At 36.7% G+C, this 24984-nt stretch overlaps 1 protein-coding gene across 6 annotated transcripts in view; it reads right to left on the reverse strand.

The window, feature by feature from the left end:
• Positions 1-24984, reverse strand: part of LOC147002716 (uncharacterized) — a 90225-nt gene that overhangs the window by 19666 nt on the left and 45575 nt on the right. For 5 of the 6 annotated variants that reach the window (XM_085843384.1, XM_085843382.1, XM_085843387.1 and 2 more), the window contains one exon: positions 8736-8940. The gene's annotated coding sequence lies outside the window, so the exon portion shown is untranslated. Of the gene's footprint in view, positions 1-8735; positions 8941-14682; positions 14770-24984 lie in introns of those variants that run through there. The other variant, XM_085843386.1, reaches the window with a different exon arrangement.

Below are 24984 nucleotides of genomic sequence, written 5' to 3' on the forward strand. Positions count from 1 at the left end.
TAAAAGGAAATCAAAATTTCTTCAAAGGATTAAGTCCTACACCCTTTAACTCAGTCAGACCTGCCTCCCCCACAAGCCAATTAGAGTTCAAAGAAAAGAGTCCTACACCTCATTTGGAGATCAGTTGAACCTTGGGCACATGTGATAAATCCTTAATAAGTCAGAAAGATAGATGTATTTATTCTTAAAATTAACTAATTTTCACACCCAAGGTTAAGTGATTTGCCCCAAGACAATTTACTGGAATGTCTGATAAGACGCCACAGTCCCATTTCTCATTTGACATCCCCTGACCCCTCTCCTTGTTAAAGTGTCCCTGCAGAAACACTCACATGTACAGACAGAGTCAAACACAAAAGATGCTCATACCTGCACATGGAAACAGAAAAAAAAAGCAAACAAAAGGCAGTTTTTACTGAAATATCAGAGAATCCCATGGGCAGCGAGGAGAGGCTTAGATATTGCTCCATAGAGATCAGGGCACTGTAAATTTGGGAGTGTTGCCTCTCATGGCTGCATCTTGTCTTAGGTTTCCATCAGTTTCTTTAGCAGAAAAAGAAATTCCTCCCAGATAACTGAACTCTCGGGCCAGACCCTACATCAAAAGTCTTTGCTTATATTGTGTGTTTTTTGAGGACACACACACACACACACACACACACACATATTTTGAATCTATAGTGCTAAACTCTCTCATATAATTCATACAACACTACAACATTCAGCAAGTTGCTTTCAGGCACTGGGAAATAGAACTTTTCCAAGATTTTTGTTCTTACTTTGGGGGTGGAGGGAGGTTGTTTTGTTTTGTTTTGCTTAGAACCTCAAATACAGTAATCTATTGTTTTCACCTCTGGAAACAATGATAGATGGGTAACAATCAAAAGCAAAGGAAAAAATATACTAATACAGGTCATCATATGACACGTGAATTTCATTCGAAAAAGTACTGAGATTATCTGCAATAATTAGATAGATAGTAAATAGCCAAGGAGGATTACATGCAAGCATTGGTATTGATATAGAAAATGGAACATTTAATACATAATGTCTTTCCCACACCACCCCAGATGCTCTTTACTTAAGCCTATAAAGCATTTTAAGTTTCCCTGGGGTAGTGAGCACTACCTTTACATTTTCATAGCAAAACTGTAGCTAGATTCATTGTTTCATGTTTCTTATTCTTTCTATGAAACTCCATTGTAATTTTGCTATGTCTCAGTCTATCCTAGGGAACCCAAATTACACAAAACTTTGGGGATAGAAATTTGCATAATTGGAATAATTAAATTTTTGGTAATTATAATTCTCACTTAAACCTAAATTAAATAGGCCAAACTATAATTATGTTCAAATTTGCATCGTGAAAATTATCCCCATTTTGCTCACGGCATCTTAAAATATCTAATGGGAGATCTTAAGCTCTTCCGGTAGAGTCAAGAGGCCTTATCTCCCCAGCCTTTGGGAAGAAGAGACATTACACATTAGACACAGTCCTGTAGCCTCTTGGGAGAGGAAAGATGGTCCATTATTTCTTCACTGTGACATGTAAGGTTGGTTCAATAATCTTTAGGTACCTGCTAGGGACACTGCCACTAATGAGAGCAGAGAACCAGAGGAGACAGTAAAATATGAATGTTTTCTTTGGCGAGAAACCTTAAGCAAAGCAGGTCATGTTTTAGGACAAGGGTAAACAGGGTAATGAGGGAAAAAAAAGCACACACAAGAAGGCTGTAGCATTTTGAACCAGACACTGGAAAAGAACCATTGTCTCTTAGTCTTTTTTAAATGAATAAAGACAGGGACCATGTACAAACAAGGAACACTTGCCTTTAGCCCAGGGGACACTGAAGAATTTTTAAGAATATTAGGACTGAATCCTTCTTATTTATTTGGGATGGCAAGATAAAACACAAAAATAAAATGGTGTAAGCTGCCTATTTCACTTGCCTTTCTGGTATAAGTCTAAATGAAACAAATGGTGTAATTAAACTTGCTAGATGGTTTATTTACCCCCATCTTTGGATGGATATAATCTGTAACTATATTGGTCAAGAAATAGATAAGGCTCCGTGTACAGGGTTGGCACACTGTCAAAGCATCCAATGAAACTCCCACAAAAACATATGAATATATCTCCAGTTGAGTAAAATATTCACATTAATAAAAGGATAAGGCAGAAGAAGCCTGGCTGACATCCCATCTGCTCTTATGAATTAAATTTAGCAATCATATGTAATATAGACATTTCTGTCTGAATATCATAAAGCCCTGACATAGCTGGGGCTTTCATTAGAAAGCTCCACAATGTGACTTGAATAACAATCTGTCTTAGCTAATTAGTATTTTCACGTTACGATATTCACTTCCAGACATATTGCTGTTTGCACATGGTAATTTAGGTAAACAGATCCCGTCCACAGCTGCATCAATTAACACTGCTAATCAAAACTGAATTCAGGTAATTAGGCACATTTATGCAAAAAATGTGTAATTTTGGGGGAAAAAGCTAGATTCTTCAGTAATATGTCAATAAGTTAAAAATTTCTCATTTTGTGTATGACGATGAAGGATGAAGGGGAGAGAAATCGTCGCTAATATATACATTATGTAGACAGAGTAAAATTTCAAAATTAAATCTCACTCTTTAATTGGCCTGTATTTTCAGAAATTGGATCATATTTTTCATAAATGTTTTCCTCAATGTTTCCATATCGCGAGGCTGATTCATACCTGCCTAAGAGTGTAATCACCACCAAGCAAGATGTAAATGGTTAGTGAATCCTCAAGGATTCATACAACGTGGGGGGCGGGAGACTCAGCACAGACTTAGTAATCAATCTCCCATCTCCAGGCAGGACTCTGGGTGACTCATTTCCCCATACACTGAGATCCTGTCTGCCAGGACTCCTTTTCTTTTACAGCTTGAGTCATGATAATATCCTTCGCCCCTATTTCCATGTCGATATTATTTAGCATTTCTACACAATGCCCTTTAGTGGGCTTTTACATTTGTTCTCAAAATGGATACGATGAACTGGCTGATTTTTGTTTTGTCTCTTTAAAGACATAAACCAAAATGATAATTCAGAAGCACCATTCTGTTCAGAGAAACTGGTTGGGTTTTTTTTTTGTTTTTTGTTTTTTTTACTAAGTATTTAGCTGCTAAGGTGGGAGTTACTTTTAAAAGTATCTGATATACCAACAAAGGGCTCAGCCATCTACCTCTTCAACCATTCTCTCAATGTCTTTTCTTCCTGAAACTGTGGTGTGCTTCTTGCACGCCTGCCCTTTCTAATGAAACAGGGCTTTGGTCTCTTTAGCTTTATTTGAATGGTAAGTGCTGCATTCAATCCAATTTAACTAACTAGTTAACATTCCTTAGTTCTGTCTGACTCTTAGGCACTCCCTAAAACCTGAGAGGGTATACAATACAAAGGTAGACTTTAGAGTGTTCACACTCCCTTGGGCCAACTTCAGACAGCTTATAAACCAAGAGAATCAACTCTCAAAGGTAGAAATGTCACTAAGGATAGCTGTATTTGTGCACTCCCAAGTCCAAAATGTCCTGGGCTAATCTTCTGGAGATTTGTTTTTTGTCTAACTCAGGATAATCCTGTTTCTTTTCCCCTGAAAATAAATCAGGAAATGATAACAAAAGTTCTCTTGCTAAGGCGCATGCTGTCCTTTCTCCACATTATAGCATTCTAGAACAACTTTTATTCTTCATTTTTAGTGTTTATCAAAATGATGTTCTTACCACGTAGCCTTTAGATAAACTGATCATAAACAACTGTACAATTTCCTATAACACAGAAACCTGACAGACACTGTCTTTGGGACACAATTTCTGTAATTGGAGCTATCAAATAGAAAGGCACATTTATCATCAGACTGTAAGAGTGCAGTCATCAAGTGGTGTACAGTATGTTTGGCAAAGACACTTGTTAGGTAAACAAAGTTACTTATGAGCTTTACATGAAAAAGAAGTATAAACATCTTAAAGATATCTTTTCATTTCTCTCTGTGTGTATATGTTGTATAGGCTTAAGTTGTGTGTGTGTGTGTGGGGGATGTCAGTATGGCTGTGTAAGCTATATGTTCGCAGGTCAGAGAATTGCTTCAGAAGTCAAATGAATTCATTCTCTTTGCTTGGAACAGCATCTCAGGTCCACTTTTACAGACCCCAGTCTACCCCAGACACATTTTTTTCTCTCCCTCCTTCCTTCAGGTGGGGGTTCTCTGGTATTCAGAAATATCTGTGCTACTATGTCAGTCATTTCCACAGTTTAAAGAGATTGGAACTTAGGCTGTCAGGCTTGTGGAACAATCTCTGTACCACCAGAGCCATCTTTCAAGCATTCGAAGAAAACCTAAATGGTGTGCTAATTTTAGGACAAATTGCATAGACTATGTCAAATAGGTCATAGCCACCTGACTATACTAGATGAACAAGCATGTGAATTAAGGACTAATTAACGAATGAATAGTTCTCTTAAATCTGAAAAGTTAATGTTGGGGTGTTCATCATTTCTTATTTTCTTCTTTTAGATTATATCAAACAGATTATAAGAAATAGTTTGTTTAATTACGATTAGCCAATACTTTTACTCTAATGTCTGTGGAACAGAGTCACATCTTTAAAAGCTGTAGGTGACTATTTTTTTAATATAAAAAAATTACTGAAAACCTTCACATATGCAACTTTGGTTCTCCTTTTGTTCAGTGAAATAAAACTACTCACAGGAGGCAGACTTTTGACTTCTGTGAATTTAAGTCGCTGACATTGACACAATACACAGCAAGGGACAATAAGCAAGGAATTAAATGCCATCAATGGCTGCTTTTCCTCAGTCTGAGTTTTTAAGCAGAAGGAATCCAACTCAAATATGCAGTCCATAGAAAGATCACATGGATTAATCTTGTCTTATTAATAGCAAACCGTGTTATTTCACAACTACAAGGGAAAATGTCAGGGAATAGTTAGATTCGAAAGAGAACTGACTGCTAGAAAACACACACACACACACTCACACACACACACACGTCTTCAAATCACAGTGAAGTAAACCAGATGATTAGACTTAACAGCATAGAACCTTATTTTTCCTTTCATTTCCTTTTCTACCAATTCATTTTTCTACACCAAGAAGGGCGCATTTCACCACCAACCCCCAGCTCTGATTCTCTTCCATGAGAAAAGTCTCTTGATTATTAGTGACAGTACAATGTATGGACATGTCAGAGCATTAATACCTTCGCAAGTTATGCTCACAGAATATCGTGATACTTGCAACAATGTCTTCCAAAAAACTACATTCGTTCATTCTCGTAAGAACTCAAAGGGGATTATCCACATTAGACAAAATTCGTAATTATGTCTGAAGAGTGAAGAGTATATATTTGGGGGATTTTATATATCAGAGAGCTATTTGTAAGCATTACTTTAATAAGCAAACACGTATTAACATAGAAAGAATGAATTTTGTAAAGTTTGACAATTTGGTGTGCCAACACTAAAGCTGATATTCTCCATCTTATCAGAACAACACATTTGTTTATAATTTATGGTGAATCTTTGTCCTATGAATAAGCATAGGAAATTATCCTTACAGCAAACAGACTCTAGTTAAACATATTGTTAATCTATGCTTTGAGGTATTATAAGTCTCTGGAGGAGGCCAGAGTCATTCCGCCAGTTGATTAGTCTCAGTTTCTCTGTCACAAGTATTTCTTCTGTGACTTTCTTCACAGGCCTACTGTAGAAGCCTATCTTTGAGAAGCCCGTGAAGAGCACACATGAAAAGCTTGTGAAAAAAAATGATAGCACCTCAGGCTTCTTAATTTTATACCATAATTCTTTCGACTTTTCTATCTTTACACACTCAGAGTGGATTCTTTGATGAAAAGAGAGAGAAATGAATTGCATACCATATGAAGGGTACCTTTATTACCATTTTAATAGTCCACATAAAAAGAGGACACATTCACTGTGTGGCAGGAACCAATGCTAAAAAGACACACTGACTTAGAAATAAGAAAATGAATATGGTCTGGAGAAGTAAAGTAGTTTTTGAAGCAGCGTGAATATACAAACTTTTCACAAAAGCTTCCTGAAAATTTACCAAAGGGGAATAAACCAAAATCTCGTTACATGAAATTCCAGAGAGAAGTAGTTTACGTTTCCTGTAGTGTTTTTGAGCTCGGGAAAAACACTGACTATAGCCATAGATTCTAGGAGATCTTGGGAATGAGATTCCAGATATAAGCAAGAACTCAACTTTTCAGGACTGCTTCTCAAGAAGCTGTGGTAGAAGACTTCTGCTTTGAGGATCCCTAGTATAAACTTAACCCAGGTATGGAGTGCAGACTTCGTTGCTGCTTTGAGATTAGGGCAAAGATCTTGCTGTCATTCAGAACGTTGCTTCTCTATGGAGAACATTTATTTTCAGTTGAATGGAGCCAGGCTTCCTGCTCCATTCCTTTGGTGTGGTAAAGGCTTTTTAGGTTTTATAGCAAAGAGATAGTACTTGGGACTTTGGTTCCCCATTATGTATTCATTTATTTCTAGATTTTTCTGCTTAAGCAATGCTCCTGCCAGAGCTCTGGCCATTCCCAGGCTGCATATCACTGAGATATGCAAACAAGAAAATTAAAACACAAGGGTTTTATTGTTATTATTTTAACAGCTCAGAGTCTGCTTGATGTTTGCATTTAAATTAGACAGACTAATTCAGATGGAGTTTTTAATTTCAGAAAGGTTAATCACCCTAACAAAGGTCAGTCAAACTTTAATCTTCAGTAAAATTGCGATGGGTCCAATCACCTGCAGGACATTTATTATATTCCCATTTCCATGTGAAAGAACACATTTTATTCCTACGTGTCACTAATTGTCTCTTTACCTTACCAAATTAAACTGAAAATATTAAATTCTTTTGGAACTCTGAAAAAAGTACATTTCTACATATCTTAAGGGATAGTCTTATTTTTAGTTTTTTATAAAGAAACAAATAAATAAACAAACAAAAAATAGCAAAACCATGCTATTAGCTGTGAGTGATTTTTTTCTAGCCCTTGCTAACTCTTAGACACCTTTGCTACTCCACTCAAGTACATGAAATAATGTTTTGGCTAAAACAGCAGTGTGTGGTTACTGGAACTTGACTTTGCTAACCATCTGCTTGGTTCTGTTGATGAAGCTTATTGGGAACCAAAACTATTTATTTGGAGGAAGTGCATGTCAATCATATTTGAAGAGGACTAGAATAATTAAATTCACTAACTCAGTATCTAATTGTGTATTGAGACATACAGTGAGTGTCCTCTCTGCTCTACAGCAGATTTAGAGAAAGAGGACCCCAAGTTAAAGCATCAAAGAATCTCTATCATGATACATCATCCTATAAAACTGATGCTCAGGATATAACCAAACAATCCAAATCTTCACTTTCCATTTTTCTGATCAACTTCATTAAACTTTAGTGAAGACTTGAGAGAAGTTAAGTCAATTTATATCACGATTTTGATAAACTGTGTTTTAGATTATTTGCCTGCCTAAATGTTCCAAAGCCGAGAATTCCACGCGGTGATCCATTTCTTATTTTGATAATGTGAAATCTGATTAGCAACATTTCAAATCAATACATGGAGATCATAATGCCATCTAAGGTTAGAAATCAAATCATGAGAAAGTAGAAATGCGCATGCTTCATACACACGCACTCCACATCCATTTTTAGAAAGTGTTGTTGGGCTTAAAAATGGCTATTACGGCAAAAGACAAGAGTAATAGGCAAAAGTCAAATTATTGCTTTTTGTCATGATTAAATGGCCTGGATTGAGGGAACATAAAAGAGCCTTAATGTATGCCCCCAATTCTATTGCATATCCATCACCAGGATAATTATGGCGGTGGTGTGACACAGCATAAATAAGTCAACCTTGCCTTCTGCATAGTCTTGAGCCCCTTCCCTCCTCCTTTGTACTCAGATAAAGTGCACGGGCATATTCACAAAGGCACATGGCTCTCCTCATCAATATTCACACTCATTAATTAACAATATGTGAAGGCTATAATTCGGGAAACACCCCAGAGCTTGCATATTCAATCAAACCAAGCAAATCACAAGGAAAGGAATATACAGTTTGGACGATCATGGACCAGACTGGTGACAGACAGCAGCACACTGTTTCCCGAAATGATGTGAAAAGAGGAGAGGGTACTTAGTTTAAGGGTTCTACAAAGTCCACTCCTCTCCGATTTGATCCCTTCTTCAAACTAAGATAGGCTCTACATATTCTATAGCAGTGTTTACCCTTTTCTCTCTCTTCTGAATAAGTGACACATCAAAGAAGGAAAAACAACAGCTTTTATATGGTTAGGCAAGCATACATAAATATCCACAACATAAGTATTCAATTGATATTTGCTGCCGAAGAGTTATTCTGAAAATGATTTTTAAAAATTAGCTAGATTTTTAAAAAGGCAAAATATTGTTCTCGAATATCCACCCTCGGTATCAAGAGCTACTTAATTATTTCTTCAAATCTCCAGATTTCTGAAAAATAAAACCTTAACGTTTTTCATTTTCAGAGATTATCATCTAAATGATCAAAAAATACGGATCTTTTAATAAAGCATTTCAGTCACAAAACAGGAAGGAAGCCACCAGACTACTGAATAAAAATCGTAATAAGACAACTCTGGATGTAGAAGTATAAAGAAAACATACCTTTGGCTGAGCAAGTTTACAGTTTCTCATCTCAGCTCTACAGCCTTGTCGTTCCACCTGAAGCAGAAGTAGACTCTGATCCCCTCAGGATCGCGGTGACAATGCCATCGTACCACTGGTAAATTTTTCGATTAAACTTTGCAGATGTGGTAGCAACTTTGCTAATTATGATATTAGCCAGCTGGCAGGGACAATCAGTCACCCGCTGTAAGGAAGCCAGACAAAGAGACATCTAATCATCGCAACCAAGGCAGATAAATTTTGTTCCCTTCTCACAGAATCTATCCCTGCTGACCCTTTCCTCAGCCATCGACTGTCAAATTTAGATTCCGCAAGCTGCGGAGCTTCCCTTTATCCCTGCCTCAGATCTGAGACTCCTGGTTATCAGGGAGACACGCGTCACTAGCTGTCTCAGTGCAGGAAAGCAATCAGGTGAATACGACTTATTATCTTGCATTGCTTTCTGAGGGCTGACAAGATTGATTTGAGGCCAGGAACACGGTCACATCTCAGACATGCCATTCTGAGGGTTTAGAGTTCAGACAACAATCCAGGTGCAAAGTTACAATAGAGGAACAAGCCTCAGATTCAACAGCTAAGGCACCAGCAGGAAACACATTTATATAGATTCAGAAGTACCCGTCAGAGTTTCCCCCTTTTCCGATGCCCTTCTGTTTTCCTTTCCTGCCTCACTCTGCCTTAGGAATGTGTCTGAGAGCAGTGCCACCTGGGGAATCTGGTTTTGTAATGGGGTAGCCTGAAACCAACCCTGTGGAAGCAATGTTCTGACATGAAGTCTTATATACTCATTCTCTTAGCATGGGAGAACATCACCACAACAGGGTTCAAAGTCTCCACACTGGGATTATTTATCCTAAAGCCTGAGAGAATAGGCAGGTATAGTTTAATATGACTTAAAGCTACTCACTGGGAATAGGAAGAGATATGTATGTGGCGTGGCATTGGGGAGAATGCCCACAACCCCACAAGAATTAGATAGGAAGATCTCAGAAATGTTTGCAATTTATTTATATATTCATGTCAGTGTGATCTAGGTTTCTTCTTGAGAGTAATATAATTTTTAACCTTGATCTTTTGAGGCTGTCTTTCTTTCTTTCTTTCTTTCTTTCTTTCTTTCTTTCTTTCTTTCTTTCTTTCTTTCTTTTTTTTTCTTTTTTTTTTAAAGAATCATAAGATGCAAAAGAGCAAAGATGCTGGAAATGTCCGAGGACGGAAGTTTGTTGTCGTGGCTCCGTTTCAAGGAGAAAAGCTTTGATAATCACTTCCAATATGCTTTGTGTGGAACTGTGCTATTCCTATTGGGTTAGCTGTGACAGCTCAGGCAGCTACTTGAAGTCCTAGCACACAGTAGTTATGTATGTTGATGAAGAGTGGCTACTTAGCCTAGGCACGTCATCTGAATAATGCAGAGATTCATTCTTTAGGACCTTTTATTGATGAACATATATTAATTACTCATGTATCTAAAGGTATTTTGTTTGTTTGTTTGTTTGTTTTTCGAGACAGGGTTTCTCTGTGTAGCCCTGGCTGTCCTGGAACTCATTCTATAGACCTGGCTGGCCTCGAACTCAGAAATCTACCTGCCTCTGCATCCCAAGTGCTGGGATTAAGGGCATGTGCCACCACTGCCGGGCCCTAAAGGTATATTTTTAAATGATGAAAGCACAATTCCAAAAACGAGAGTTAAAATGGGCATTTTAAAAAAGCAAGCCAAGTGTTTCAATAATTCTCCCCTGAAATGATTTTAACTGAGGACACTATAATTTATCTAAGAGACCTTGACTCAGACTGAGGATAGGATTTTTCTCTTAGAGAATTCAAAGAGAATAAAAAATGTACTGTAGAACCTATAGGAAACAGACTAGATTTCTCCAAAGAAAGAAACTCATAAATAAAATTTGGTATTTGCTCATAGGTAGTCATGGCCTGATCATGAGGAAGACTAAAAAAATTGACTTTGGGGGAATGAAAACTTCTGATGATGATGATGTGTAAACCAAGATGTCTAGAAGGAGCGATGCTCTTGTAATAGGGACCACAATTTCTCTCACCATTCATGGCATGTGAGGGGAGGGGTTTCCAACAGCCACATTGGTCAAGTCAGTGTTCACGTATATCCCATGCAGCTCTTCTCTGTATTCTCAATTACACTTAAGATAATACACTGGAAGTGCCACGTTAAATTCCTGCACGTCTCTAATTCTGTTATCACTACTTTTCCCCTGAATAGTTCACCCTGAGGGTAGTTGAATCCACAGGCTCAAAACTGGAAGATGGGCAACAGGAAGCACACTACAGGACATGAAAAAGGATTTTCTCTTTCACCATTGTGACTGTTTATCTTCAACACAAAATAAAAGACCGCATGGATATCAGGTTGGCTACATGGTAGGACTTCAGTGTTAGCATATTATGCATATAAAATGCTTTGCAGGTACCCTAATCTTTATTATTTAGCTTATTACTCATAATTATCATATAAATAATTCTTACATGTTTTGGGACTTTCTAACAATCATTACCCAATCCCCATGAAGTGAGAGGAGGTATTTTGAAACAAGGGACATGTGGTATTTTCAACTCAAAACACCATGTGTAGATATGACCAAGATTGTAGAAATCGCAAAATGTAAAAGAAAAAAAAATTCACCAATTTTTTAATATTCCCCCAAATAGACAAAATTTCAGTCACAAATTAAAACTTGATCTCAACAACATGTTATCAGACACACAGGTCTGGTTTAAAGGGCTACAAAGCTGTCTGTATCCACATAGCTAGAAATTTCCAGAAGCATGTCTATTACACCATTGGCAATACACAGAGAACGGACAGCACTTGGAGAAGCCGCATGTTCCTCTTTGCTTGGCAATGACACTGCCTAATCTGACATTTGCTCATATGTGCTCTCCATGGCCACAAAGCCTGACTTAGAGCAGAGCCATCTAGTGCCTCTCCTCACGATGGACTGTTGTTGGATAAACATAACACATGTATGTGGGATGTTTTTAGAGGTGGAAGCAGTCAATGAGGACGAGTCACTCTCCTAGGATGAGATCCCCTTGGGGTCTACACAAGCCACTAAGCCTGACTCTGCAGCAGATGCTCTTGCTTGTGTGCCCTGCATCCTCTCCCACTGGCTCTTGGACCAGTTCCTTCTACCTAGGTCTCAGATGGCTTGAGTAATTAATTACATCACACACATTGATATATATATATATATATATATATATATATATATATATATACACACACACATAATACATACACACATATATATTAGATCCATATATCTATACATATAAAACATAAGTATACTGAATATACATATATAACATATATGTATTATGCATATTTAAATTCAGCCTTTCATAACGTTAAGCATATAAATAAATTCCCTCCTCTGCCTGTCTTCATCCTGGGTGGGCGGTGTCTGAGGTCCTATCTCCTTTCTATTCTTCGGCCTTAACTTATTACATCTGAGATTTTGGGAAAGTTATGAAGCCTCATTAAGGCTGGTAGACAACAATAACATATTGTAATACATGACAAAGGCTGCACATAATGCATGCCAACTGCTTAGCATACAGTAGGTATCCAATAAATGCCGCATCCCAGGCACAGCAGCAACAGAATCACTGGGAATCAACAGTGTTTGAAAAAGCAGCAAAAGACTTCATGGTGAAGTTTCATGACTGGAATCAAAGCCTGCCTTTCTCCATTGATGAATCACAACAATAATAGAAGTGATAATATCTACCTCAATAAGGAATAAGAATTAAAGGAGTAATTACAAGTACTGCATAGTAAATGATGTTGCCAATTATTATTGCTCTGCCTTCTAGGCTAATTGGTTAGTAATTTGCTGTTGTTTAACTCATTTCAGTCAAAACAAATAAGGACTTTGAATGTGAAAACCTAGGAATACACATATAGATACAGCCAAATATATGGCATATATATGCATATATGTATGTGTGTGTGTGCATGTGTCTGTGTATAATACATATTATATATCTACATATGGTCACATATGATTGACAGTGCATGGTGGAAAACCCAGATGTTGCACTATTCATAGGAGAAAAGGTAAATCAGAATAATGCCATGAGGTTACTAAAATAAAGGAAGACATTCTGAGATGAAGTTGTTTCTACGATGCATTTTAGAACAAAGAACAGTACAAAGCCATATATCATATATAATTCTATTGAATGATAAGTATATTGTATTTAATTAATACATTGAGAGACTATCTGTAAAAATTATGCCAGGAATTGCTCATGATAGATTCCTGAATAGAGAAAGGTCTTGGAATAAAAGGAATTCCTTTTCATACTACATACTTTCCTGCTGGACAATTTTTAATATAGACAGATATAGGTATAATTTTATATATGTGTGTGTGTGTGTACACATACATATACATAGATCTATATATACATAAATGTACATACTTTGCAATATCATAGTTGTATACACACATTTATGTAGTTTTTAAAATATTAACTTATGTAAAAACACTTTGTAAAGAAAGGTCATCATTCTTGCTTGCATGAGTCATTGATTTCTGTACAAATCTATCCAAATAGTTCTAGAAATTTCCATTTTGCCAGAGCTCTGAATGGTTGTCACAGTTTTGTGTGGCTGGGTAATAAGCAGGGAGGGCATACAGACTTTTATGTCCACTTGTGCCCTAGTCACACCTTAGTACCTCTTGCTTCCAGTCCTTATTTCCACACTACTTTCAATACCATTTGTTGGAGTTTTTGTTGTTGTTGAGTAGGTTTTCTTCATGTACTAAATTTCAAAATGTTGGTATGCCCTCAGCATCTCCTCTTTCCAAGAATGCCTTCCTTAGACAAGATTTTAATTCAGAGTGAGAGATTCAGGCTATATTCCTATGTTCTATCCAATTTTAGAATCCTATAAAATTAGGAGCTCTCTTCTCATGTACAAACATACAATTTTTTGTTTTCAGAGAGAGAGAGACATGAATATTTCTACATGCTAGAAGAATATAGAGCTTAGGGTTTCTAGGGCAGCAAAAAGAAGCCATATAACATATGTTCTCTGTATGTAATAAGTGTGAACTGATAATAATGTCAAAGCTTGCCATGTGCTTAAAACCCAAGGTATCCCTTGGCTTCCAGAATAGACAAATCTGACAAGGCAGGCTAATTCCAGATATCCTCTCAGGGTCTCCTGGTACTTGCCTAAGAATATATAAAGTGTTATGTTTTTCCCCATTCAAAAAAAATGTGTTTCTTAATTTCTGAAGATCCAACTACCAATTATACTGCCTTGGGCATGGCAACTCTAGCCATCAGAATATCTGCATTGGTAAGCAGCTATGGCTTAGGGTCACCCATTGCTTTTATTACCTTATTGTAAACTGTCCACAGAACGTACGGAAGAAAGGCAATTGCCAAATGCATTAGGTCATAGGCTAGATGATACAGTCAATACCCAAATATACTTGATAACTAATGGGTTGTGTTATCAGCAAGAGGCACTATCACTGTCCTTCCAATTCATTCTAAACAGCAGTTGATAGCTAGTGCCCTTGTAGCATATGAAAACCTCATCTAAGAAATGGATTCAGTTCAATACAGCCACTGATGTCACATCTCCGGTTTGCCTCTTCTTCTCAACTTTAAATGGTAGTGGAAAACTCCGTGACTATTGGCAAGGTGTAGATTTGGATTCAGTGGTTTTGGATGGAGCCTGACATTCCACATTCTCAACCAAGCTCTTTGGTGATGACAGATATCCCAGCTGGTAGCCATGGATATCAAAGCTATAGTCTACCGTGGGCAATGCAGGGAGTAAGAATGGCATGCTTGTTAACAAACATGGGAACATTAAAGTATAAACTCATGCAAGACCAAAGGATATATTTCTCTCCTTTATAGCTTACCTTGATGAGCAGAACTTAGCCATTTTCAGTGCTGATAATCAGTGCAAATGTGCAATGAAGGCACAATTTTTAGTTTATTCTGTTTTAGTTAACTCCTGGCAGGTGCAAAGGAAAGAAAAACAATTGGCTATATAATTCCTCATGAAAAGAAGGGTGACATCTTCAAAGCATGTTTATCAGTGAAGACACAATGATTTTGTTTTTTTTTAATTATTTTTAAAAACCTGGATCTATTTTCTTTCTTGTAACACAGGTATGCAGTTGTAGTTTATACTCATCATGTTTGGCCCAATAACAAAATAAGGCATTAACACAATCCTTTCACTGTGATCCCTACTTTCTTGCTGCGGAACCAAATATTCATGTCTTTTCCTTATACAGCTACCTAAACCTAAATGGTTTAATCAGTAAGACCATTGTAAGCGGATATGGCATAGCTTGTAATAATTCTGGAAGCATTTGCTAAGCTTTCATGATTATTTATTTATTTTTTGCCAAGAGCTAATTCCCTTGATTCGCTTGAGGGTAATTGTTTTAAAAAGAGAATGGAAAAAATAATATTCTAAACGTAAAAGTCTAGCATTCAGGTAAAATCTTAAAAGAGGAAATATAATTTGGTTCTCTGTTTGGATTTTGTTTCCCTTTTCAGGATTTCTTCCAGTGAAATCCACAAGAAAACATTTATAACATAGCCAAGAGTAACACAGACTCAAAATATACTTGTAAAAATGGTATTCATGAAGCACTACTTAGCTTAATAATAGCAGTGTATTCTGATATGCATAATCTTCATATTATTTATTTACAATGATTTAGTAGATTTCATGACTTCTATTTGTGTGTGTGTGTGTGTGTGTGTGTGTGTGTGTGTGTCTGTCTGTCTGTCTGTCCAGCTAGTCTGCTTTGGTGATTCCACCATCTCTGCTTTCTGAGCACTGAGAACACTGATATCATTAGAGTAGGTGGTAGGATTTGAACTCTGACCACTGGGAATACAGGCAGGCCTTCACACCCATCAGACAAGTGGGTGGGTGATAGAATCTGAATCCCAGTCCTCATGGCTGTGTTTCAGGTACTTTCCCAAATGCATCTTCCCAGAACCACCATGACATTTTCACTGTTTCTTCATGATTATGGTGTTGAAAACGACAATCACTTGGCAAATGCTGGGACCTGAAACTGGTCCTCTGAGAGTTCATGAGTACAAAAGACGTTTAAGAAGTGACACTACGAAGTGACACCCACAGACCAAAGGAACAGCCAGGAAGTCTATGCAAGGGCATGCTAGTGTCAGTCCTTCTCCACCAACAAATTCAATACAAATGTTTTGTCTAGCATCCTTTCTGGAGATAAAGGCTTCAGAGACTTAGTGTGATAGAGGACAATTTCACAGCTCAGTTCCTACTAGGAACTAGCAAAAGAGCAAGACAGGAATGAAGTAGGTCAGAACTGATAATCACCCAGGCCTGTGTAGGACATTGCTTAGAACTTTTAATACTAATTCTGATGTAAAAAGTTGACTTTCTACTTTAGGATTCTTCTTATTATTACATCAATAGTCTGAAGAGTCACCCAACATACTTTTTCTATCACTCTTGTGATAGAAATATCTATTACAAGAAAGCACAAGGCAAAACCCACTAATTTTAATCTGTCTTGTCTCATCTTATGTGGAAAAGATCAAATAAAGCCTTTAAGAAGTTCACATAGCTGAGAATCTTCATAGTCTGGAATATGGGCATTCTGTTCCACTATTCTAAAAGCATTGTGTGTGACTTATGAAACCAAGCAAGCTGAGGTGAAGGAAACAGAGTGAACTACACTTAAATCATTTACCTATGCTTGACTGGGTACTAGGTCTTTTCCTACAAGTTGGACCAGTAATTGTGTAAATAAATAAAACCGTATTGCAATTGTAGCAAGATAGACCTAGTTGATACAAGAAGGAAGCTCTCTTCGGTATATCTCTGAGCAGTTGCGCCTACAGAAAGATAGGGTAACCTTTCACATCTACTTCCTGCGGAGTGATTCTAAGAGAAGTAAAATAGCCTTGAGAGATCCAAGTTCCCAGTTGGATAGTTCGCAGGAGCTTGAGGGTGGACCACATCTACACATGCTATGAAAACAATATTGTAATCGTGATGAAGAGTCAAGTCCTGGGTAAATCTCATTTTATCTTTTTCTGTGTCTAAGAAAAACATATATTCTGACAAAGCACTAAGAGTTATCTGTAGACTCAGTTCACATATGTTGGGATAAAGTCTGCGTTAAACAGAGCAGACAGAGCAGACAGCCATATTGCCATCTTCCTCTCTGAGAGACATTTGCATAACTCTCAAAGGCCCCTGGCTTTTTAGGGGCCATCAGTTCCTTGTTCAGCTGGAATTATTCTGACAGCGCTGACATTACATTATCATCACAAGATCATGGTATACTTAAAGAAAAGTGAAGAGCCAAGGGAATTAAATGTAAAAATAATACAAATTTTGAAAATGTTAGATTAATATCAAGTGAATTACATCAAGAATGCTGATTGGCACTCTGTGTGTTTTCAAGGACACAGAGAAACCAAAACAGAAACCGTTTTCTCAGTATTTCTCAGTATGTCTTTACTCCCAGTTCATACATACCAGAAGATATGTATTTTATTTTAAAGATATATATGGGAAAAAGATATTTTAGCATCCTATCCTGAAACTCATTGCATTGTATAATTGTATGATTAAAATAATTGTCTCTGCAACCCAGATTTCCTCATTCTCATAGAAGGGCGAATTTCTTTTTATGTCCATATTTTTTGGTAGAATTTCTAAGTAGGTCCTGTTTTATATAGGTCCCTATAATATGGTTTGTTAATAAGGTTTAATGATGTTATACCAACTTATGTAATTGCAAGTCTGATGCTTGCCATTTTCCTTACATATGACCCCTATTCCATGAGATACATACATGCCAATTGGTACCTAAATCCTCTCAGATCTTCTGGTCTTGTCCACAGTAGTGAATTAAATTACTTTTTTTTTTCTTTTCCAAGAAAGCTCACTATGCCACACAGGGGAAAGAATGAGGTTTTTAATCTGAGTTGTCAGAGGCAAGGTTTTGTTTGTTTGTTTGTGTAATTATGGATTTATTTGAGGAATGCCAGCTAGAATTGGAGTTTGGAAGACTGCATTAAGAAGAAAGATAAAACAGATGCAATACACAGCTAAGATCAAAGAGCCCCATCAATTCATTCCCAGAGTCAAAATCCAGCAGAGCCTCAGAGCCCTGTCTGCATAATAAGAAAGGTTGACTAAAACATAAGGATTAAACTGATGAGCTGTCTCCTGCAGAGGCAAGGGTGGGAAGCCCCACTGAGACCCTTGTAAAGACACATTGCAATCTCACACTTGCTCCTCCAGGACCAACCTACAGGACAGTAATGTGGCTTTAAAGAAAGGCAAGCATGTCCAGTATTCTTTGCTTTATTCTTCCAAACAATTTCATCCCGGGCAAGTGACAAATTAATAAATTGCTTCCATTTCTCCAAGGTGACTTATCCAGTGTTTTCAAAATACGAGAGGAAATAAATGATGAACTGTGCTTATTAGGGGGTAGCTGTCTCCTGCACCTCTTCTTCCTCAAATGAACAGTGTTGTTTTTTGGTTTTTGATTTTTTTAAAGACAGTCTTACAAACACTGGTCAATGGAATTTTATTTTGCAACCTCAAAAAGTATTATTTTTCACTCACATGAACAACACCTCAAATGTGCTATAAACACATTGCCAAATTCTACTTATGGGAGCACAGATCATGTAACTTAGCTCTATGCTTAATGAACACAGCACAGAAATTAAAAATCCTTAAGAGCCTGTGTCTGTGTTGTTTATCCTTAATGTTCTGAATATAAGGATATTGTATTCTTATATTCAGAATACAAGAGTACAATGTTCGATTGCAACTATTGATGAATTATTGTAAACATTAAAGTAATTTTCTTTGAAGAAAACTAAACTAATTTTAAAAAGTTAGGCAAGCTAGGTCTTCTGCATGATAGAAGGACAAGGGGGAGCCACTATTGTTTTATCAGATAAATTTCAAATAGCATCTAGAAGCTCTAATTTGGTGTTGACTATCACTCAACATTCTGTGAATTAAATATGCAGTTACATGCTCAAATAAATGGCAGGCATTAGCTTTTGTTGTCTTCGGCAAAACAAGGAACATCCAATTAGAAGGCGAGCAGCATGTTCTCCCAGAGCAGGGTCAAAAGTGCAGGCTTTGGCTGGCTGTTGACATCATCATTCCTTTCCTATTTCAACCATGTTCATGGAATGTTGGTTGTCTAAGACAATGTGTGGGACCCAGAGAAGAATCATACACGATTCACAAGCAGCAATGTGAAAAAAGAGATATAAGAGGAAGCTCATTGTGGACATATAGAGATCACATGTAAGAAGTGAGATTAGGTTTAGGATTTTTTAAAAGAAAGCCAGGTAGAGAAAGAGTCATTTTTTCAAGGATGGAAGGATAGAGATGGAATGGACTATGTGTGAGTAGATGACTCTATCTGTCTAGGGAGCAGAGAAAGAGAGAGATGTTCATAGAAAAGATCACAAAATTCAGTGCAAGGAATCTTCAATTACTCTATCGGCAAATTAAATTTTCTTTTCCACCCTTTCTCCAAACGCAGACTGAAGAATCACCTGGCCTGCATTCTGCTCCAACTCTGAAGTTATCAGAGCCACTTTAGACATTGAGACTATAAATCACTGGAGATAATTCATGGTGACTAGAGATTTGAGTACATTTATAGAATACATTATTTTAATTCCTCTGAGCATTTTGGAAGATGAGAACTAAAGGAGGGACAAGAGATACTGAACAAAAATTTAAAACCCAACTCCTTATTTTTATTTAGGAGTATAGTAGCAATAATTATTTTTGCTCAAAGTAAACACTGATATTTTCCTTTATTTTTCCAAAATCATAAGCCAAAATCTCATTGATTTTCTTTTGTTTGAATGTCCTGGGTTATCTCCAAGAATATCTTTCAACTATTGTCAGCAAAAGATTTTCATTAATCCATCTCAGAATAGAATATTTTCTATTCTGCTTCTGCTAATTTTATCCCAGTTACTTCTTTTATAAAATATAGGTTAACTGACAATTCCTAAAAAGATATGTTAGGTTGAGTGACCACTTAAAAAAAAAAAAGCAAAGTATCCACAACGCAGTCACATTGTTATAACAATAGGAGTAATGTTTAGTACTGATGAAGATTCTGGAAGGGGCCAACCCATGGGAGCTTGGCTTGATCTATTATGTCAACAGTCAATTGAGATTCCCATTGTATACACTCTACAGCAACAATAAAACAGTGAGTATGGTCCACCTTAGAAAAGCAGCTACAGAGTCACATGACAATACATGATAGACAGAGAACTGAGGGTACTCATTCACTTCACGTGACATGGGAGACAGTTAGCACATGCAGAAGTAAGGCAAGGGGGACATCAAGCCGTATGCATATTATTAACATCTTTGCAGGGATAATCTCCCATTATGAAAACAATCTGTGCTGCCATAAAATAATATTCAAGATAAACCATTGATTTGAAAGAATAAATTAGACTGCAATATGCCATCTGACTTTTAAGGTAAACAGTGATGTGGTCTCAAGAATATTGATGTCTCCGCTTTAGTTTTCAGAAATCCTCCACTCACAGTGGACGTGACAAATAGAACGCTATTAAGGCTTTCCACTTTACGTACTGCACTATCGTTTTAATATCTGAACAATGAAAAATGCTCTCATTTTAAAAAGGAACTTGAAAGGAAAAAAACATGTTAACTTTCAAGTAGTTTAAAAATGTATAGCTATTTGAAAAAAATAAATGAAATGTTCATCACAGATCTTTAAATTTTTCAGGCAATCGTGTCACAAAGATGGTTACAAGGGAATACATTCCTTTTGCTTAATTAAGCCTCATATTTTAATGCAATTACGGCCTTTAAAAATCACTTAGAAAAGTTAATGGGTACATATGCTACATCGACATTCAAAGAGCCTTCTATCTTAATTGCTCTATCAGTCTTTATATTGATGGAAAAGACCTACAATTCTCAAGAACTAGAATATGAAGTAAATACCTATATCTGGTGCCTGAATTTTTATACTAAATTCTGTCATGTAACCATTTGATGAATAGGCTTAACTTCTACTTATTCCTTGACTTAACATGATGAGGTATCTGGTTCTTATGGAATATTATAGCTCGAAAAGGGAGCAGTTAATATCAGTCCATTCGGAAAAGGATGCCCCACAGATAAAATTGAAATCAGTAATTCTACATGGGTAAGAAGGACCTTTCTCTACACTCACCAAATCAATGCTTAAATGGAACATTACAAATTTATAAATTTTAAGAGTTAGAAAAATGTCTTTGGTAAATGTAAATATTTCGATAAAGAATTTAATTCTGATATGAAATGCTCAATTTTTTCCCCACATTTTCAAGTAGTTGATTTTAACCAAAGTTTAGTTTAACTTCAATGTTAAGAGACATGAAGCAAAAGCCAAATTATCAAAGTTATGACATAAATTAAATCAAAATGTTAAAAATTCACTAGCCCTCATCAGGAAACATTGACAATAAAGGCATGAAGGCAGGGTTCCATAGAGTAGGACCACAATGTTCCCACTGCCCCAACAGAAATTACATTTAAAGTCACGTGAGCAAGTGCTCGTCCTTCATTGAGTTCTTGCATAAATGTAAAATCAGAAGGTCAAACGACATGAGAAGTCATAGCGAAGGAATCTCTTAACACAAGAAAAAGAAACAGTTAACTCTAGATTCGGATGACTTAGCCACAGAGCTATTTAAAAAATGGACACCATATTCTTTAACAAGACTTTCAAAAAGTCTTGGAATCTCTGGATGTTCTGTATATATTGAAATACTGTTCAGCTTCACTAACGCCCCTTGTTTCCCACTGTGACTCATCAATCTACATCATATATTGACAAAGATTAGAACTTTATCATACAGCATCCCATAGTCCTTATCACTAGCTCAAAATACACTAATTGCTATGTGCTTTGTTAATTGAGAACTTAAAACTCACTTGCAGATGTGCACAGGAGTCTGTTACTGTTTACCTTAAAGTCAGATGACATGCTTCAATCTAATTTGCTCTTTCAAATCAATGCTTTATCTTGCATATCGTTTCACAGATTTCCCCCCCCCCCCCCAGAATGTAACATTATCTTTGCATGGATTTTAATAGTCTCTGTATGTGCTGATGTCTTTCTTCCCTTACTTCTGCACTTACCAGCTGTCTCCCATGTTTCTGTAAGTGAATGCTTATATGAGTGTATGCTTTCTGTTATCTATCTACTGTGTACATTATGCAAGTCTGTAGAACTTTTATCTAGATCACTGTCAGGAAGGTGGGGGCTCACTTAGCAGATATTGGAAGACTTGTACCACGTACTGTATACAATACTGGGTACAATGTTTGTTGATAAAGACAGAAGGTAAATAAATAGGTACCATTCTAAGAAGGCATAGATTGATTTCTGTGTGTTTCTGTCCTCCCCTCCCCTCCCCTCCCCTCCCCTCCCCTCCCCTCCCCTCCCCTCCCCTCCCTTCCCCTTTCCTTCCCTTTCCTTTCTTCTTAGAGAAAAGAGAAAAGGTGATGATATCCCCTAGCAATGTCTCTCCATCTAACACTGTTTAGTTCAACATCTCAGATCAACTTGGCTCTAATGTCTCTTCATTTCCCACTGGGGTCTACAGAATTTAAGACTATGACAAGGTATGCATTTTTATGATATAAGTAACATCTCTTAGATGTTCAATTAGTGATCATTAAGCAGCAAGGCAGAATAATAAAAAACATTTTTGTCTGCTCAAGTTCTACCCTAATTATTTAAAAATTAGACTGAAAGTGGAACCAGTTGAATTTTAAATAAAAATTGCATAAATCGCATCAGAAACATTAACTACTCCCCATAGGCTTATAATATGTCAAATAAACTTCCCATTGATCTTGCTTGACTTTTGCTCTAACTTAAGCATGCTCAAGTAGGCTGGAGGTGCCCATGTCAGAGCCTAAGCTTTGAAGGCTGCGACTATTCACTTGCTTAAAAGTTTTGATAGAACCAGAAGCTCTCAAAGTACTGAAATTGGTCCAGTTCTGCAGTTTGTTCTGCCAAAAATTGTTTCATTTTTCTCTTACAATACTATTTCTATCTCATCACCAACAGAAGAATCCATTAGCTTCATTATTAATTCATATTTTACTTCATTTTTGGAAGGCCCTTGTTTGTCTCACTGAGATCAGCTCTCTCACTATGTGTGTTCCATAAAATATAATCAATCTCTATTATGGTCATGAAAATGGTATTTGTCACTTTGCTGAGGAAAAAAAATCAATATATCATCCAAGGCTGAACAGGCATTTAATGCAATGAATTGAAGACTATTAGAGAAATTTAGCTTGCCAAGAGTTTAGGACAAACTAATCGAAATCCAGAAAATTCACTGAAGGGTTTGCTGATGACATACACAGATATGCCTTAGAAATTAATACTGGGGCATTAGAATAACCTGTCATTTCTAATCCTGATAAGAAAATGGATTTAGACAGTCAAATCTCCAAGGGTCACCATTTAAAATTGAGAAATTCACATATCATACAACATTTTTTGTGAACAATGCTGATAAATAATAAAAAGCTTCATTTCAGTTTTCTATAAAATCTATTGGACAGAGAAATAATTGTAAACTTGCAAAGCCTGAAATGTTATAGCCTGTAGGCATATTATCATGTAGAAGTTCCTTGGCTCTGGGAGCTGGAAAGATGGATCAGTTGGAAAAGTGTTTTTTATACAAGAATGAAGAGCCAAGATTGAAAACCAGAGCCCATGTAACAAGGCTGAGTGTGATGGCACTTGCCTGAAATCCCAAGAGGTAGGCAAGCAGAGATGGGCAGATTCTGGGAGCTCACTGGTCAGGCAGCCTAGCTTGCTTGATGTATTCTAAGCTAGTGAGTGATGCTATCTCAAACAAAAATGTAGATGTAAGGCTGAAATTATCCTTTGGCCTCTACAAGGATATGCATGCATGTAAACACATGCGAACACATCAATATACACAAAATCAACTAATCAATCAATTATTTTACTAAATTTTGAGAAACTATGCATTATATGTCAAAAATGGACTTAGAAACTTATAAATTCTCAGGTACACTAGACCTACTCTGTACTTGGACATATCCTTGACTTTAATCTTCTGACTTCTACTTAACTACCTTCAGCAAAGATGAAGTTGGTATCCACTTTCCTTAGATATCTTGTTTGCAGAATGACGCTTGTGATCAGAAGATTACAAGATTGTACAAGATTATTGGTCTTAAGCTAAAAATATGCCATTTTTAAAAACAGCTACCCATTAATTCTAGTCTTACATTGTGAGTTCAGAATCTGGATATATTATTTGGCCCTTGGATTAGTTAATCAGAGGTTTAAATCAAGTGTGATTTCTCCTGAGTCTTTGCAGGACACCTGCTATTAAGTTCTTTTACCTACTACTTATAGACACACCAGGTTCCTCATAGTCTTTGCTCAGAAAATTGGTCCTTAAGAATCTAAAGAAAGGTTTGGGGTGTGCTGAATATCATCTTGTTGGTTTAGAAGAAGTGTTCCAATAGCTAATATTACATTAAAATACATGAATGGTAGGGGGTTTTAGGGAGTTAAGCATAAAGGAGTGGCCTGGTTAGGCTAGGCACCCATAATGGAGTCAGTTATTTGTATGTGTCACACTGTAGAACAGTGGTTCTCAACCTTCCTAACACTGTGACCCTTTAATACAGTTCCTCATGCTGTGGTGACCCTGACCTGTGTTGCTACTTCACAACTGTAACTTTGCTACTCCTATGAATTGTAATTTAAGAACCTGTGTTTTCTAGGGTACTTAGGCAACCCCTGTAAAAAGGTCATCCGACCCTCAAAGGGGTCACAACCCTGAGGTTGAGAGCCTCTGCTCTATAAGTTTTCAGCTCCCCCTAAAATACCCCTGTTCCCAAATTAATTAAATCTGCTTTTAATCTTATTGTAATAAGTTATTTCTAAATAGCACCCATTCCTACAGAAGTCAACTAAGGCATTAGTAAGACAGATATTATGTCTTGACCAATATAATTGAAAACATGCAAGATCAGGTGTCTTAGAGAATTTAAATTTCATATATATATATACATATATATATGAATATATATTCATATGAATATATATATATATATGAATCCTCATTGAGA

Source organism: Mus caroli, unplaced genomic scaffold (genome assembly GCF_978045245.1).
Source record: "Mus caroli unplaced genomic scaffold, Mus_caroli_1 scaffold_9, whole genome shotgun sequence".
Classification (NCBI taxonomy): domain Eukaryota; kingdom Metazoa; phylum Chordata; class Mammalia; order Rodentia; family Muridae; genus Mus; species Mus caroli.